General features: G+C 46.5%; 1 protein-coding gene across 1 annotated transcript in view; it reads left to right on the top strand.

The window, feature by feature from the left end:
• DHTKD1 (dehydrogenase E1 and transketolase domain containing 1) overlaps positions 1–17,685 on the top strand; it is an 80,452-nt gene that overhangs the window by 17,060 nt on the left and 45,707 nt on the right. The window lies entirely within an intron of this gene.

Below are 17,685 nucleotides of genomic sequence, written 5' to 3' on the forward strand. Positions count from 1 at the left end.
GGCCAGCAGAGCGCCGCTTCTGCGCGCGCGGCCAAAGGAAGATGGCCGCCCCCACCGAGCACCAATGAAATAGTGCACATCGCGCTCTTTTAACTCCCCTGTGCAGTGGATTCGGGACCTTGGACATGCGCAAACCATTACGCCACCAACGGAAAACTAAACAAGATCTGGGGGAAGACACCACGCCCTTTTGACCAGACCAGCCTGATTGACAGGCGAAAACGGCTACTGTAGTAACGTATTTTGGCAGCATAGGTGGGGAATCGGGGTCCACAAAATACACTGTTGTCATGCACAGCTCAGGCCCTATTTAACAGTATTTTTATCTCATACTGAAAACACGAGGTGACAGGTGCCCTTTAATGACCAGGCCAATTTTTACAATTCTGACCACTGTCACTTTATGAGGTTATAACTCTGGAACGCTTTAACAGATCCCGCTGATTCAGAGATTGTTTTTTCGTGACATATTGTACTTCATGTTAGTGGTAACATTTCTTTGATATTACTTGCAATTATTTATGAAAAAAAAAACGGAAATATGGTGAAAATTTTTAAAATTTTGCAATTTTCAAACTTTGTATTTTTATGCCCTTAAATCAGAGAGATATGTCACACAAAATAGTTAATAACATTTCCCACATGTCTACTTTACATCAGCACAATTTTGGAAACAAATTTTTTTTTGTTAGGGAGTTATAAGGGTTAAAAGTTGACCAGCAATTTCTCATTTTTACAACACCATTTTTTTTTTTAGGGATCACATCACATTTGAAGTCATTTTGAGGGGTCTATATGATAGAAAATAACCAAGTGTGACACAATTCTAAAAACTGCACCCCTCAAGGTGCTCAAAACCACATTCAAGAAGTTTATTAACCCTTTACGTGCTTCACAGGAACTGAAACAATGTGGAAGGAAAAAAATGAACATTTAACTTTTTTTTGCAAACATTTTACTTCAGAACCATTTTTTTTTTTATTTTTGCAAGTGTAAAAACAGAAATTTAACCATAAATTTTGTTGAGCAATTTGTCCTGAATACGCCGATACCCCATATGTGGGGGTAAACCACTGTTTGGGCGCACCGCAGAGCTTGGAAGAGAAGGAGCGCCGTTTGACTTTTTCAATGCAGAATTGGCTGGAATTAAGATCGGATGCCATGTCACGTTTAGAGAGCCCCTGATGTGCCTAAACAGTGGAACCATTTTGGAAACTAGACCCCTTAAGGAACTTATCTAGATGTGTGGTGAGCACTTTGAACCCCCAAGTCCTTCACAGAAGTTTATAACGTAGAACCGTGAAAATAAAAAATCACATTTTTTCTACAAAAATTATCTTTTCGCCCACAAATTCTTATTTTCACAAGGGTAACAGGAGAAATTAGACCACAAAAGTTGTTGAGCAATTTCTCCTAAGTACGTCGATACCCCATATGTGGCGGTAAACCACTGTTTGGGCGCACCGCAGAGCTTGGAAGAGAAGGAGTGCCGTTTGACTTGTTCAATGCAGAATTGGCTGGAATTGAGATCGGACACCATGTCACGTTTGGAGATCCCCTGATGTGCCTAAACAGTGGAAACCCCCCACAAGTGACACCATTTTGGAAACTAGACCCATTAAGGAACTTATGTAGATGTGTGGTGAGCACTTTGAAACCCCCAAGTGCTTCACAGAAATTTATAAAGTAGAGCCATGAAAATAAAAAATCCTTTTTTTTTTTTTCCTCAAAAATGATTTTTTAGCCTACAATTTTTTATTTTCTCAAGGGTAACAAGAGACATTGGACCCCAAAAGTTGTTGTCCAATTTGTCCTGAGTACACTGATACCCCATGCGTGGGGGGGACCACTGTTTGGGCGCACTGCAGAGCTCGGAAGGGAAGGAGCGCCGTTTTGGAATGCAGACTTTGATAGACTGGTCTGCGGGCGTTATGTTGCGTTTGCAGAGCCCCTGATGTACCTAAACAGTAGAAACCCCCACAAGTGACCCCATTTTGGAAACTAGACCCCCCCCCCCCAAAGAACTTATCTATCTAGATGTGTGGTGAGAACTGTGAATGCACAGAAGTTTATAATGCAGAATCGTGAAAATAAAAAATATATTTTTTTCAACAAAAAAGATTTTTTAGTCCCCAAGTTTATTTTCTCAAGGGTAACAGGAGAAATTGGACCCCAAAAGTTGATGTCCAATTTATCCCGAGTACGCTGATGCCCCATATGTGTGAGTAAATCACTGTTTGGGCGCACGGCAGAGCTCAGAAGGGAGAGAGCACCATTTGACTTTTTGAGCGCAAAATTGGCTGTCGCATTTGGAGACCCCCTGATGTACCTAAACAGTGGAAACCCCCCAATTCTAACTCCAACCCTAATCCCAACCCGATCCATAATCCTAATCACAACCCTAACGCTAATCACAACCCTAACCCGAAAACAACCCTAATCCCAACCATAACCCTAATCAAAACCCTAAATCCAACACACCCCTAATCCTAATCTCAACCCTAACCTCAAACCTAGCCCTAATCCCAATACACCCCTAACCCTAATCCCAACCCTAACCTTAACCCTAATCCCAAACCTAACCCTAATCCCAAACGTAACCCTAATGCCAACCCTAACCCTAATACCAACCCTAATTCAAACCCTAAGGCCTCTTTCACACTTCCGTTTTTTTGCCATCCGTCGCAATCCGTCGTTTTGGTAAAAAACACGGATCCTGTAGGATGCGTTTTTTTGCCATAGACTTTTATTGACGACGGATTGCGACGGATGGCCACACGCCGCATCTGTCGTGCAACGGATGCGTCGTGTTTTGGTGGACCGTCGTGATGAAAAAACGTTCAAGGGAATGTTTTTTTCATCCGTTGTATCCGCCATTTTCGACCGCGCATGCGCGGCCGGAACTCCGCCCCCTCCTCCCCGCACTTCAGAATGGGCAGAGGATGCGTCGGAAAACTGCATCCGCTGCCCACGTTGTGCACAATTTTGCACAACGTCCATCGGTACGTCGGGCCGACGGATTGCGACGGCCCCGTACCGACGGAAATGTGAAATTGGCCTTCCCTAATCCCAACTCTAACCCTAACTTTAGCCGCAACCCTAGCCCTAACTTTAGCCCCAACCCTAGCCCTAACTTTAGCCCCAACTTTAGCCCTAACCCTAACTTTAGCCCTAACCCTAACTTTAGCCCTAATCCTAACTTTAGCCCTAGCCCTAACCCTAACTTTAGCCCCAACCCTAACCCTAGCTTTAACCCAACTCCTCTAGCTGCTGGCCGGCAGATCATGGCGGGGGCACTGTGCATGCACCCGCCATTTTCTTACCAGATGAAAAAGCCGGCGGCCAGGAGGGGACACAGGAGGACCCAGGGACACCGGTAAGTAGAACAGGGTCCCCGAATCCCCCTATTTCTCTTGCCTCTTATGTGCAATCACATCAGAGGACAGAGAATGACACATAGCTTTTTTTTTTTTTTTTTTGCAGCTGCCGGTAAAGTTAATTACCGGCGATCCCAAACAACATGATCCCTGTTTTGCGGTCTCGGCTACCCCCGGCAGCCGAGACCCCCAAAGATCTTCCGGGTGCCAGCCGGCGGGCGCACTGCACATGCACCCGCCATTTTTTGGCTGGAACAAGATGGCGGCGCCCATCTGGAGCCACGAGGGGCACCGGGGGAGACAGGTGAGTATCGGGGGGCGATCGGGGACCCCATTTCTCTGTCCTCTGATGTGCGATCACATCGGAGGACAGAGGAATTAAATGGGAAATCGCGTTTTTTTCTTTTAAAACCCAAATCATGTTCTCTGGGGTCTTGGCTACCCCCGGCAACCGAGACCCCAGAGAAAATCCGACTCTGTGGGGCGCTATTCACTTTTTTCACAGCGCAGTTTAAGTACCCTTAACTGCCGCCGTTAAAAGGCATATCGGCGGTCGTTAAGGGGTTAAAGCAGCTGTGATCACTGATTGTCTGCAGTGCTGTTGATGTGACGTCAGTGTTGCAGACAATAGTCATCAGGAGCAGCGGCAAAGACTAAGCGTTCGACCCTTGGAGGGGGAGTAAAGCAGTTTTTGTTTTTTTAATTGTTTTATTTTTAAAACAAACCACTTGGGAACAGGGGTCTTGTGAAACCAGAATACCGATTTAGACCGGTGTCCCACTTGCAACTGCAATGCGAGAAACTCGCCTCAATACCCGGCACTACCATCGGCACTCGAACTGCCAGCGGCAGTGCCGGGTGTTGAGGCGAGTTTCTCACATTGCAGTTGCAAGTGGGACACCGGTCATTGCTGCTGTGATGATGTGCCTGTGTGGTGGAGTGGCCTGCAGGTGGGGCTTTGTCTTGCAGCATAGGTGCTGTGGGCTGTCAGGTTGCTCTCCCTGCTAATGTTCTGTGGCTTAGGTGGTGGACTGCGAAAGGCATCGTAGCTTTTAGGTTAGGAATTAGGGACCCACTGAGAGTTTCAACATGACGTAGTAATGGGCTTCATATAGTCTGATCAGAATGGTAAACTATGAACCTTATGTTTAGTTTTTCTATGCAGCTGAACGCTTCCGGTCCCGAGTGCCGGTGGCAGTGCCGGGTATTGATGCAAGAGACTCGTGTGAGTTTCTTGCATTGCACTCGCAAGTGTGACCCCGGTCTTAGGCTATGTGCACACATTGAGTAAAATTTCTGCAGCTCTTGGCATGAAAAACGCGCGTTTTTCATGATTTGATTGAAGTCAGTGGTGAAAAACGCACAGAGAATTGACATGCAGCAGATTATTTATAGATGGACCCTCTCCTCCACAAAACAGTACAGGACTTAATGTTTGGGTTATTAGGCCAGAGGAAGCGGAAAGCATTTCCCTTGAATGAAAACATTCAGGCTCTGATCAAAAAAGAGTGGGAAAAACCTGATGGGAAGAATTCATAATTGCCTTCACTTAAAAGAAAATACCCCTTCAAGGATGCAGCATCAACATCATGGGATAAAGCCCCAAAATTAGATGTTTCTGTTAAAGGGACTCTGTCACCTGAATTTGGCGGGTTCTGTTTACGGTCCGATGGGCGGTGTTTTCTGTTCTTTCATGCACCCCTTCCTTTCCCGCTGGCTGCAATATTGTCTTGAATTTGATTAGGTTTCCTCCGTAGTACACGCGTGCGCAATGCAATCTTGATTAAGGGAGCTTAGTCTTCAGAAACGCGTTGAGATTCTTACCCATATGGTTCGTGCTGAAGTCTGTATCCTCTATGTTTAAATTTTGTGAACAAAGAAAACTCCTTTTTACGGATTCGGTGAAGCTGGACATTCTCTTCTTTTTTGCAATGCAATCTTGCCATGCGCACGCGCAGTATGCTTTGCCCAACTGCGGGCAAAGCCGAAAAGCATTAGTGCGCATGCGCCAGCGCACTATGTCCCGGTCCACATCGAAATACTTCCGGGACATAGTGCGCCGGCTCATTCACACTAATGCTTTTCGGCTTTGCCCGCAGTTGGGCAAAGCATACTGCGCGTGCGCAAGGCAAGATTGCATTGCGCACGCGTGTACTACGGAGGAAACCTAATCAAATTCAAGACAATATTGCGGCCAGCGGGAAAGGAAGAGGTGCATGAAAGAACAGAAAACACCGCCCATCGGACCGTAAACAGAGCCCGCCAAATTCAGGTGACAGGGTCCCTTTAAGGCCTCTAAAAAATATACCCTCCCCTTTGAAGACATGGGAACCTTGAAAGACCCATTAGTTAAAAATTCTGATGCTTTTCTTAAAGGGGCATGGGAAAAATTGGGGGTAACCTTAGGCCCGCTATAGCATCCAGCTGTACCTCTTGATCCCTTATGATATGGGTGGATCAGGTATTTACCAATTTAATGGTGGAGGCAATGGCGCACATGAGAGAACAGGACATTTTGATAGTCCCTTATTTGGACGACTTTCTGGTAATAGGCGACTTGGCCCAACTTTGCTGAGAACAGCTAAGCAGAGTAATGACTACCCTAGTAGATCTGGGTTGGCTCCTAAATCTGAGAAAGTCAAGGCTCGAGTTTCTAAGATTAATATTGGACTCTTGGAAGCAGGAGTGCTGACTCCCAGTACAGAAAAAGGGGAAGATTATAGACCAGGTATCAAAAGCCTCACAGAACCCATCCATGACTTTGAGGAAGGCCATGTCCCTGCTGGGTTCCCTTACTGCTTGTTTGCCAGAAGTTCAGTTGGCACGGCTACACACCAAGGACCTCCAGTGGGACATTCTAAGGCCTCATTAAAAGGTCACTTAGAGGGACACATGACTCTGTCTTTGTCCACTATTCATTCCCTAAATTGGTGGAGAGATATCAGCAATCTGTCCCTTGGGTAACAAAGGTGTCCCAGTTTTTTACCACCGACACAAGCCCTGCTGAATAGGGGGCTCACCTGGGTGATGGGGTTACTCAGGGGATTTAGAGAGTCCAGGAGCTCAAATTATCCTCAAGCCAAAAAGAGCTATTAACAGTAAGGTACACCCTGTTAAAATTCCTGGAAACTCTGCAGGGTCATCATGTACGAGTATTTTCGAATAATCAGATAGCAGTGGCCTATCTAAACCATTAGGGAGGAACCAGGTCATGGGCCCTAATGGACATCACATCCCAGAATTTGTTAGGCAGAAAACAATCTCCTATCCCTATCGGCACTACACATTCAGGGGGTAGAGAATCAAAAGACAGATTTTCTGAGCTGCACTCAATTAAGGACAGGGCTAGTGGGCTCTCAACGAGTCTGTATTCAAACAGATTGTGGAAATGTGGGGCCTCCTGGTCATAGATCTGTTTGCCAATATCAACAAGAAGGTAGAGTATTTTTCTCTATTCCCATGACAGCAGGGGATCCACCCTTTATGGACAGAAAACCTACAGATAAAAGGGCGGTACCTTTCCCTCGCATCAGTTGCTTTTTTGTCCCTGACGGGGAACCTGCAGTTCTGCGGTACCTGAATAGGACGCCGGGATGAAGAGACTCCAGGGCCGGTCAGTCCGGGTTCTGGCAGTGGGGGGGCCCCTGCCACAGCTGGTGCGGTGCCTGAGGCCGCCGCCGCTGGGACTGAGGGGTCTTGCAGGGTGAGCGGGAAGGGGGGGAGGTAGCGCAGCTGCCGTTCCGGAGAGGAGGCAGGGGGTTCCTGGGGGACACACTGCGGGCAGCGTACACCCTGAAGGTGGAGAAAGATGGCCGCCGCTCCGGAAGTGAGGCGCTCCCCGGTGGGCCGCAGGAGGGGGGATGGACCGGAAGTGAACACTGGGTGGTAAATTTAAAAGAGAAAGTGCGCAGACACTCCCTGCTGCATGCAGTCCTTGTGGATAATGGAAGACAGCGACCAGAAGCACCACCAGCAACCAAAGATGCAGACTATGGGACATCCTTCAGGCAAGCGATGTGGACGGTCTAGCAGCCACTCTACACAGTGCAGCAGAAATTCTGGCACAATGGACAAGACACCGTCTCCAAAAAGCCCATTAATGGATCCTCTCCCTCCTCCGGAACCGGTAGCTGTGGCTGCGTCTGATGGGTGAGTGATCTTCGTGAAAGTTCACCACTGTAATTGGGGTTCCCTTCTCTTCCTTTTTTATTAGGGAAGGAAGAGATTGGGAAAGACGAAGCACAGATGTTGCCCAATGTGTGATAAAGCATTACCTGTGGCCTGGGATAAGAAGCTTTGTCATTCTTGCATAGAACAGGTGCTATGCTAGGAAACCCCAGACTTTGCCTCTGAACTGAGGTCTGTAATCAAAACGGAGGTTCAAAGTGCCTTTAAGTCCTTCAAACAAGGGGGTAAGGTTAGGAGGAGGGAAACCACAGTGGACTCCCAGTCTGATTCCTCTATCTCCAGAGACATATCCAGTTTCCTTCAGGCCTGGGAGAATTTCTCAAACAGCCCCTGGATACTGAATCTGGTTGGGGCAGGCCTCCGGATAGAATTCAAATCTCTCCCTCCCCAGAACTTTGTAATATCCCCCCTGCGGTCCTCTCCACACGAACAAGCAGCCCTAGAATACGAGGTTATGGAACTCATAAACAAAGCCGTTCAAGAAAATGGGAAAGGATTCTACTCCCCTCTGTTTTTGGTGTCCAAACCAGATGGGTCTTACCGGACAATCATAAACTTGCAGAAATTAAACGGCTATATAAGAAATCAGAAATTCAAGGTGGGATCAATAAAATCGACCATCAAAATACTGTTTCTGAATTGTTTCATGACTGTTCTTGATTTAAGTGATGCTTATTATCATGTCCCCATTCACAGAGAGTCTGAGATTTCTCAGGCTAGCGGTTTCCATAAAATGGGAAATAAGAGCATTTCAGTACAAAGCCCTCCCCTTCGGATTATCCACGAATTAGTGGCAGAAATGATGGCACATCTGAGAGAACAGGACATTTTGATAGTTCCCTATCTGGACGACTTTCTGATAGCGGCCGACTCAGCTCAACACTGCAGAGAGCATCTGAGCAGAGTAATAAATATCCTAGTAGATCTGGGCTGGCTCCTGAACCTGAAAAAGTCAAGATTAGAGCTAAGTACGGCACAGGAATTCCTTTGATAAATTCTGGACTCTTTAAAGCAGGAATGCCGTCTCTCAGTCCAGAAAAAAGGGAAGATTATATACCTGGAATCAAAAGCTTCACAGCACCCTTCCATGACTTTAAGGAAGGCCATGTCCCTGCTAGGCTCCCTCTCCGCTCGTTTACCAGCAGTTCAGTGGGCACAGATACACACCAGGGATCTCCAGTGGGACATATAGAGAAACCAGGCCTTGTTAAAGGGTCACTTAGAGGGCCACATGACTCTATCTTTAACCGCTATTTGTTCCCTAGATTGGTGGAGAGATGCCAGCAATCTATCCAGAGGAATTCCCTGAGTAACAAAGGTGTCTCGGGTGGTTACCTCTGACGCAAGCCCCATGGGGTGGGGGGCTCACTTGGACGACATGATTACTCAGGGGTGTGGAGAAGCCAAGAGCTAGTGGTGTCATCAAACCAAAAAGAGCTATTAGCAGTAGGTCACGCACTGACACATTTCCTGGATATTTTACGAGGACATCATGTTCGGGTGTTTTCAGACAACCAGGTGGTAGTGGCCTATCTGAACCATCAGGGGGAAACCAGGTCCCAGACCCTAATTGGCACAACATCCCAGATTTTCAGATTAGCGGAGACCAACCTTCTGTCTCTTTCTTCATTGCACATTCAGGGGGTAGAAAGCCAAAAGGCAGATTTTTTGAGCCGCACTAAGCTGAGGGCGAATGGGTTCTGAAGCAGTCCATTTTCGAGCAGATTGTAAGCATGTGGGGGGCCCTGGTCATAGATCTGTTTGTCCATGTCAACAACAGAAAGGTGGAAACCTTTTGTTCCCTTGATCCCAGGGGGAATCCCCAGGCTCTAGACGCCTTCATGATTCCATGGAATCAGAGCCTTGCATATGCTTTTCCCCCAATTGTCCTCATTCCAGCGGTTCTACGGAACGTCAGGGAGGACAAATCGAGACTAATATTAATAGCTTCCTTCTGGGTCAGTAATGGTGTGGGGTGGCATTTCTTTGGAGGGCTGCACAGCCCTCTGCTCGCCAGAGGTAGCCTGACTGCCATTAGGTACCGAGATGAGATTCTCAGACCTCTTGTGAGACCATATGCTGGTGAAGTTGGCCCTGGGTTTCTCCTAATGCAGGACTATGCCAGACCTCATGTGGCTGGAGTGTGTCAGCAGTTCCTGCAAGATGACATTTGGGACATCATGTCTCGCACCATCCACCAACTTCATGTTGCACCACAGACTGTCCAGGAGTTGGCGGATGCTTTAGTCCAGGTCTGGGAGGAGATCCCTCAGGACACCATCCGCCGCATCATCAGGAGCATGCCCAGGCATTGCAGGGAGATCATACAGGCACGAGGAGGCCACACACGCTACTGACCATCATTTCCTTGTATGGAGGCATTTCCACTGAAGTTGGATCAGCCTGTAAATTCATTTTCCACTTTAATTTTGAGCATCATTCCACCTCCAGACCTCCGTGGGATATTAGTTGTGATTTACGTTGATCATTTTTAGGTTTTATTGTTCTCAACACATTCCACTATGTAATAAATAAAGATTTACAACTGGAATATTTCATTCAGTGATATCTAGGATGTGGGATATCTTACTGTTATATATATATATATATATATATTAGCTGAAGAGCCCGGCATTGCCTGGGCATAGTAAATATCTGTGGTTAGTTATAGCACCTCACTTCTCTTATTTTCCCATCACGCCTCTCATTTTCCCCCTCACATCTCTCATTTTCCCCCTCACTCTTATTTTCCCCCTCACTCCTCTCATTCCCCCCTAACACTTGTCATTTCGACCTCACATCTGTCATTTTCCGATCACTCCACTATTTTCCCTCACTCCTCTCATTTTGCACTCACACCCCTCATTTTCACCTCACACCTCTCATTTTCCCCTCAGTATATACATGTTTGTCATCTCCCTTATATGTAGTATACACCTGTATGTCATCTCCTGTATATAGTATATACCTGTATGTCATCTCCCCTGTAAATAGTATATACTGTACTTGCTGTATGTCATCTCCTGTATATAGTATATACCTGTGTCATCTGCTCCTGTATATAGTATATACGTGTGTCATCTCCTCCTGTATATAGTATGTACCTGTATGTCATCTCCTCCTGTATATAGTATATACCTGTATGTCATCTCCTCCTGTATATAGTATATACGTGTGTCATCTGCTCCTGTATATAGTATATATCTGTGTCATCTCCTCCTGTATATAGTATATATCTGTGTCATCTCCCCTGTATATAGTATATACCTGTATGTCATCTCCTCCTTTATATAGTATATACCTGTGTGTCATCTCCCCTGTATACAGTATGTACCTGTATGTCATCTCCTCCTGTATATAGTATATACCTGTGTGTCATCTCCTCCTCTATATATAGTACTAGCTGAAGAGCCCGGCGTTGCCTGGGCATAGTAAATATCTGTGGTTAGTTATAGCACCTCACTTCTCTTATTTTCCCATCACGCCTCTCATTTTCCCCCTCACATCTCTCATTTTCCCCCTCACACCTCTAATTTTCCCCCTCACACCTCTCATTTTCCCGCTCACTCCTCTTATTTTCCCCCTCACTCCTCTCATTCCCCCCTAACACTTGTCATTTCGACCTCACATCTGTCATTTTCCGATCACTCCACTATTTTCCCTCACTCCTCTCATTTTGCACTCACACCTTTTCATTTTCACCTCACACCTCTCATTGTCACCTCAGTATATACATGTTTGTCATCTCCCTTATATATAGTATACACCTGTATGTCATCTCCTGTATATAGTATATACCTGTGTCATCTCCCCTGTATATAGTATATACCTGCTGTGTGTCATCTGCCCTGTATATAGTATATAACTGTATGTCATCTCCTCCTATATATAGTATATACCTGTATGTAATCTCCTCCTGTATATAGTATATACGTGTATGTCATCTCCTGCTATACATAGCATATACCTGTATGTCATCTCCTCCTGTATATACTATATACCTGTAGGTAATCTGCTCCTGTATATAGTATATACCTGTGTGTCATCTCCTCCTGTATATAGTATATACCTGTATGTCATCTCCACCTGTATGTAGTATGTACCTGTATGTCATCTCCTCCTCTATATAGTATATACCTGTGTGTCATCTGTCCTGTATATAGTATATATCTGTGTGTCATCTCCTCCTGTATATAGTATATACCTGTGTGTCATCTCCCCTGTAAATAGTATATACCTGTGTGTCATCTCCTCCTGTATATAGTATATATCTGTATGTCATCTCCCCTGTAAATAGTATATACCTGTGTGTCATCTCCTCCTGTATTAGACCTCGTTCACACGTTATTTGGTCAGTATTTTTACCTCAGTATTTGTAAGCTAAATTGGTAGCCTGATAAATCCCCAGCCAACAGTAAGCCCACCCCCTGGCAGTATATATTAGCTCACACATACACATAATAGACTGGTCATGTGACTGACAGCTGCCGGATTCCTATATGGTACATTTGTTGCTCTTGTAGTTTGTCTGCTTATTAATCAGATTTTTATTTTTGAAGGATAATACCAGACTTGTGTGTGTTTTAGGGCGAGTTTCGTGTGTCAAGTTGTGTGTGTTGAGTTGCGTGTGGCGACATGCATGTAGCGACTTTTGTGAGATGAGTTTTGTGTGGCGACATGCGTGTAGCAACTTTTTGTGTGTCGAGTTGCATGTGAGAGGTTAGTGTAGCAAGTTGTGTGCAGCAAGTTTTGCGCATGGCGAGTTTTGCACGTGGCGAGTTTTATGTGTGGTGCCTTTTGAGTATGTGCAAGTTTTGTGTGAGGCAACTTTTGCATGTGTTGCAACTTTTGTGCATGTGGCAATTTTTCCGCGTGTGCAAGTTTTGCGTGTGGCGAGTTTTCCATGAGGTGAGTTTTGCACATGTGGCGAGTTTTGCATGTGGAGAGTTTTGCGCGTGGAGAGTTTTGAGCGGCGACTTTTGTGTTACGACTTTTATGTGGCGAGGTTGGTGTATGTGTGGTGAAATGTGCGCTGAGGGTGGTATATGTGTTCGAGCATGTGGTAGTGTGTGGCGCATTTTGTGTGTGTTCATATCCCCGTGGTGGTGTGGTGATTATCCCATGTCGGGGCCCCACCTTAGCAACTGTACAGTATATACTCTTTGGCGCCATCGCTCTCATTGTTTTAAGTCCCCCTTGTTCACATCTGGCAGCTGTTAATTTGCCTCCAACACTTTTCCTTTCATTTTTTCCCCATTATGTAGATAGGGGCAAAATTGTTTGGTGAATTGGAAAGCGCGGGGTTAAAATTTCACCTCACAATATAGCTTTGACGCTCTCGGGGTCCAGACGTGTGACTGTGCAAAATTTTGTGCCTGTAGCTGCGACGCCTCCAACACTTTTCCTTTCACTTTTTCCCCATTATGTAGATAGGGGCAAAATTGTTTGGTGAATTGGAAAGCGCGGGGTTAAAATTTCACCTCACAACATAGCCTATGACGCTCTCGGGGTCCAGACGTGTGACTGTGCAAAATTTTGTGGCTGTAGCTGCGACGGTTCAGATGCCAATCCCGGACATACACACATACACACATTCAGCTTTATATATTAGATATACCTGTGTGTCATCTCCTCCTGTATATAGTATATACCTGTATGTCATCTCCTCCTGTATATAGTATATACCTGTGTGTCCTCTCCTCCTGTATATAGTATATATCTGTATGTCATCTCCTCCTGTATTAGACCGCGTTCACACGTTATTTGCTCAGTATTTTTACCTCAGTATTTGTAAGCTAAATTGGCAGCCTGATAAATCCCCAGCCAACAGGAAGCCCTCCCCCATGGCAGTATATATTAGCTCACACATACACATAATAGACAGGTCATGTGACTGACAGCTGCCGTATTTCCTATATGGTACAGTTGTTGCTCTTGTAGTTTGCCTGCTTATTAATCAGATTTTTTTTTTTGAAGGATAATACCAGACTTGTGTGTGTTTTAGGGCGAGTTTCGTGTGTCAAGTTGTGTGTGTTGAGTTGCGTGTGGCGACATGCATGTAGCGACTTTTGTGAGATGAGCTTTGTGTGGCGACATGCGTGTAGCAACTTTTTGTGTGTCGAGTTGCATGTGACAGGTTAGTGTAGCAAGTTGTGTGCAGCAAGTTTTGCGCATGGTGAGTTTTGCGCGTGGCGAGTTATATGTGTGGTGCGTTTTGAGTATGTGCAAGTTTTGTGTGAGGCAACTTTTGCATGTGTTGCAACTTTTGTGCATGTGGCAATTTTTCCGCTTGTGCAAGCTTTGCGTGTGGCGAGTTTTCCATGAGGTGAGTTTTGCACGTGTGGCAAGTTTTGCGTGAGCCTAGTTTTGCATGTGGCGAGTTTTGCGCATGGCGAGTTTTGAGCTGCGACTTTTGTGTTTCGACTTTTACCGTATATACTCGAGTATAAGCCGAGATTTTCAGCCCAAATTTTTGGGCTGAAAGTGCCCCTCTCGGCTTATACTCGAGTCACGGTCGGCGGGTGAGGGGGAGAGGGCGCTGAGGTATACTTACCTGCTTCCGGGGCTCCTGGCGCTCCCCCTGCCCGTCCCACGGTCTCCGGGTGCCGCAGCTCTTCCCCTGTTCAGCGGTCACGTGGGACCGCTCATTAGAGAAATGACTATGGACTCCACTCCCATAGGGGCGGAGCCGCCTATTCATTTCTCTAATCAGCGGTGCCGGTGACCGCTGACAGAGGAAGAGGCTGCGGCACCGAAGACCAGCTGTCCGGGGGAAGGAGCGGGACGCCGGGAGCAGGTAAGTATGTCATATTTACCTGTCCGCGTTCCACCCGCCGGGCGCCGCTCTGTCTTCCCAGCGTCTCTCTCTCCGCACTGACAGTGCAGGTCAGAGGGCGCGATGACGCATATAGTGTGCGCGCCGCCCTCTGCCTGATCAGTCAGTGCAGAGACGACGGGACGCTGAGGAGCTGCAAGCAAGAGAGGTGAGTATGTGTTTTATTATTTTTATTGCAGCAGCAGCAGCACAGCTTTCTATGGCACAGCTTTCTATGGCACATCCTATGGGGCAATAATGAACGGTGCAGAGCACTATATGGCACAGCTATGGGGCAATAATGAACGGTGCAGGGCACTATATGGCACAGCTATGGGGGCAATAATGAACGGCGCAGAGCACTATATGGCACAGCTATGGGGCAATAATGAACGGCGCAGAGCACTATATGGCACAGCTATGGGGAAATAATGAACGGCGCAGAGCACTATATGGCACAGCTATGGGGAAATAATGAACGGCGCAGAGCACTATATGGCACAGCTATGGGGAAATAATGAACGGCGCAGAGCACTATATGGCACAGCTATGGGGCAATAATGAACGGCGCAGAGCACTATATGGCACAGCTATGGGGAAATAATGAACGGCGCAGAGCACTATATGGTACAGCTATGGGGCAATAATGAACGGTGCAGAGCACTATATGGCACAGCTATGGGGCAATTATGAACGGTGCAGAGCACTATATGGTACAGCTATCGGGCAATAATAAACGGTGCAGAGCACTATATGGCACAGCTATGGGGGCAATAATGAACGGTGCAGAGCACTATATGGTACAGCTATGGGGAAATAATGAACGGCGCAGAGCACTATATGGCACAGCTATGGGGGCAATAATGAACGGTGCAGAGCACTATATGGCACAGCTATGGGGCAATTATGAACGGTGCAGAGCACTATATGGTACAGCTATCGGGCAATAATAAACGGTGCAGAGCACTATATGGCACAGCTATGGGGGCAATAATGAACGGTGCAGAGCACTATATGGTACAGCTATGGGGAAATAATGAACGGCGCAGAGCACTATATGGCACAGCTATGGGGGCAATAATGAACGGTGCAGAGCACTATATGGCACAGCTATGGGGCAATTATGAACGGTGCAGAGCACTATATGGTACAGCTATCGGGCAATAATAAACGGTGCAGAGCACTATATGGCACAGCTATGGGGGCAATAATGAACGGTGCAGAGCACTATATGGCACAGCTATGGGGAAATAATGAACGGCGCAGAGCACTATATGGCACAGCTATGGGGCAATTATGAACGGTGCAGAGCACTATATGGCACAGCTATGGGGCAATTATGAACGGTGCAGAGCACTATATGGCACAGCTTTCTATGGTACAGCTATGGGACAATAATAAATGGTGCAGAGCACTATATGGCACAGCTATGGGGCAATTATGAACGGTATGGAGCATTTATTTTTATTTTTGAAATTCACCGGTAGCTGCTGCATTTTCCACCCTAGGCTTATACTCGAGTCAATAAGTTTTCCCAGTTTTTTGTGGCAAAATTAGGGGGGTCGGCTTATACTCGGGTCGGCTTATACTCGAGTATATACGGTATGTGGCGAGGTTGGTGTATGTGTGGTGAAATGTGTGCTGAGGGTGGTATATGTGTTCAAGCACGTGGTAGTGTGTGGCGCATTTTGTGTGTGCGTTCATATCCCCAGGTGTGGTGAGTATCCCATGTCGGGGACCCACCTTAGCAACTGTGCGGTATATACTCTTTGGCGCCATCGCTCTCATTCTTTAAGTCCCCCTTGTTCACATCTGGCAGCTGTCAATTTGCCTCCAACACTTTTCCTTTCACTTTTTCCCCATTATGTAGATAGGGGCAAAATTGTTTGGTGAATTGGAACGCGCGAGGTTAAAATTTCGCCTCACAACATAGCCTATGACGTTCTCCGGGTCCAGACGTGTGACTGCAAAATTTTGTGGCTGTAGCTGCGACGGTGCAGATGCCAATCCCGGACATACACACATACACACACATATTCAGCTTTATATATTAGATATACCTGTAAGTCATCTCCCCTGTATATAGTATATACCTGTATGTCATCTCCTCCTGTATATAGTATATACCTGTATGTCATCTCCCCTGTATATAGTATATACCTATATGTCATCTCCTCCTGTATTTAATATATAGCTGCATGTCATCTCCTCCTGTATATAGTATATACATGTATGTCATCTCCCCTGTATATAGTATATACCTGTATGTCATCTCCTCCTGTATATAATATATAGCTGTATATCATCTCCCCTGTATATAGTATATACCTGTATGCCATCTCCTCCTGGCTGTGAATTTGCCTCCAACACTTTTCCTTTCACTTTTTCCCCATTATGTAGAGAGGGGCAAAATTCTTTGGTGAATTGGAACGCGCGGGGTTAAAACTTTGCCTCACAACATAGCCTATGACGCTCTCGGGGTCCAGATGTGTGACTGTGCAAAATTTTGTGGCTGTAGCTGCGACGGTGCAGATGCCAATCCCGGACATACACACACACATTCAGCTTTATATATTAGATTACCTATCGCAAGGAGATCGTAGTGTAAAAATCGGTCATCACTCGTATACAAGATTTCTCTCGCGCATCACCCCTACTCTGGAACTCTCTACCACAACATATCAGATTCTCGCCTACCATCGAAACCTTCAAAATGAACCTGAAGACCTACCTCTTCCGACAAGCCTACAACCTGCAGTAACCACCGATCGACCAAACCGCTGCACGACCAGCTCTACCCTCGCCTACTGTATTCTCACCCATCCCTTGTAGATTGTGAGCCCTCGCGGGCAGGGTCCTCTCTCCTCCTGTAACAGTTGTGACTTATATTGTTTAACCCCCTCACGACCTTGCCCTTTTCCGTTTTTGCGTTCTCATTTTTCACTCCCCTCCTTCCCAGAGCCATAACTTTTTTATTTTTCCGTCAAAAATTACTGTAATGAGCGGTACCATGTGATCGCTCAATACAGGAAGACGCTGTCAGCTCCTAGAGAACCAGGGACCTGCAGGGACTGCGCCAGGAGCAGGTGAGTATAACGGGGGCATATTCACCTGTCCCACGTTCCACTGGCGGCGCCGCTCCGTCTTCCGTGTCCTCTGCAGTGACACTCAGGTGAGCGTGCACGATGACGCGATTAGTGTGCGCGCCACCCTCTGCCTGAACAGTCACTGCGGAGGACTCGGAAGACACAGCGGCGCTCGGCAGTGAAACGTTGGACTGGTGAATATAGCAAGTGCCGGGGGCCT

The sequence above is a fragment of the Ranitomeya variabilis genome, chromosome 5 (genome assembly GCF_051348905.1).
Source record: "Ranitomeya variabilis isolate aRanVar5 chromosome 5, aRanVar5.hap1, whole genome shotgun sequence".
Lineage (NCBI taxonomy): Eukaryota > Metazoa > Chordata > Amphibia > Anura > Dendrobatidae > Ranitomeya > Ranitomeya variabilis.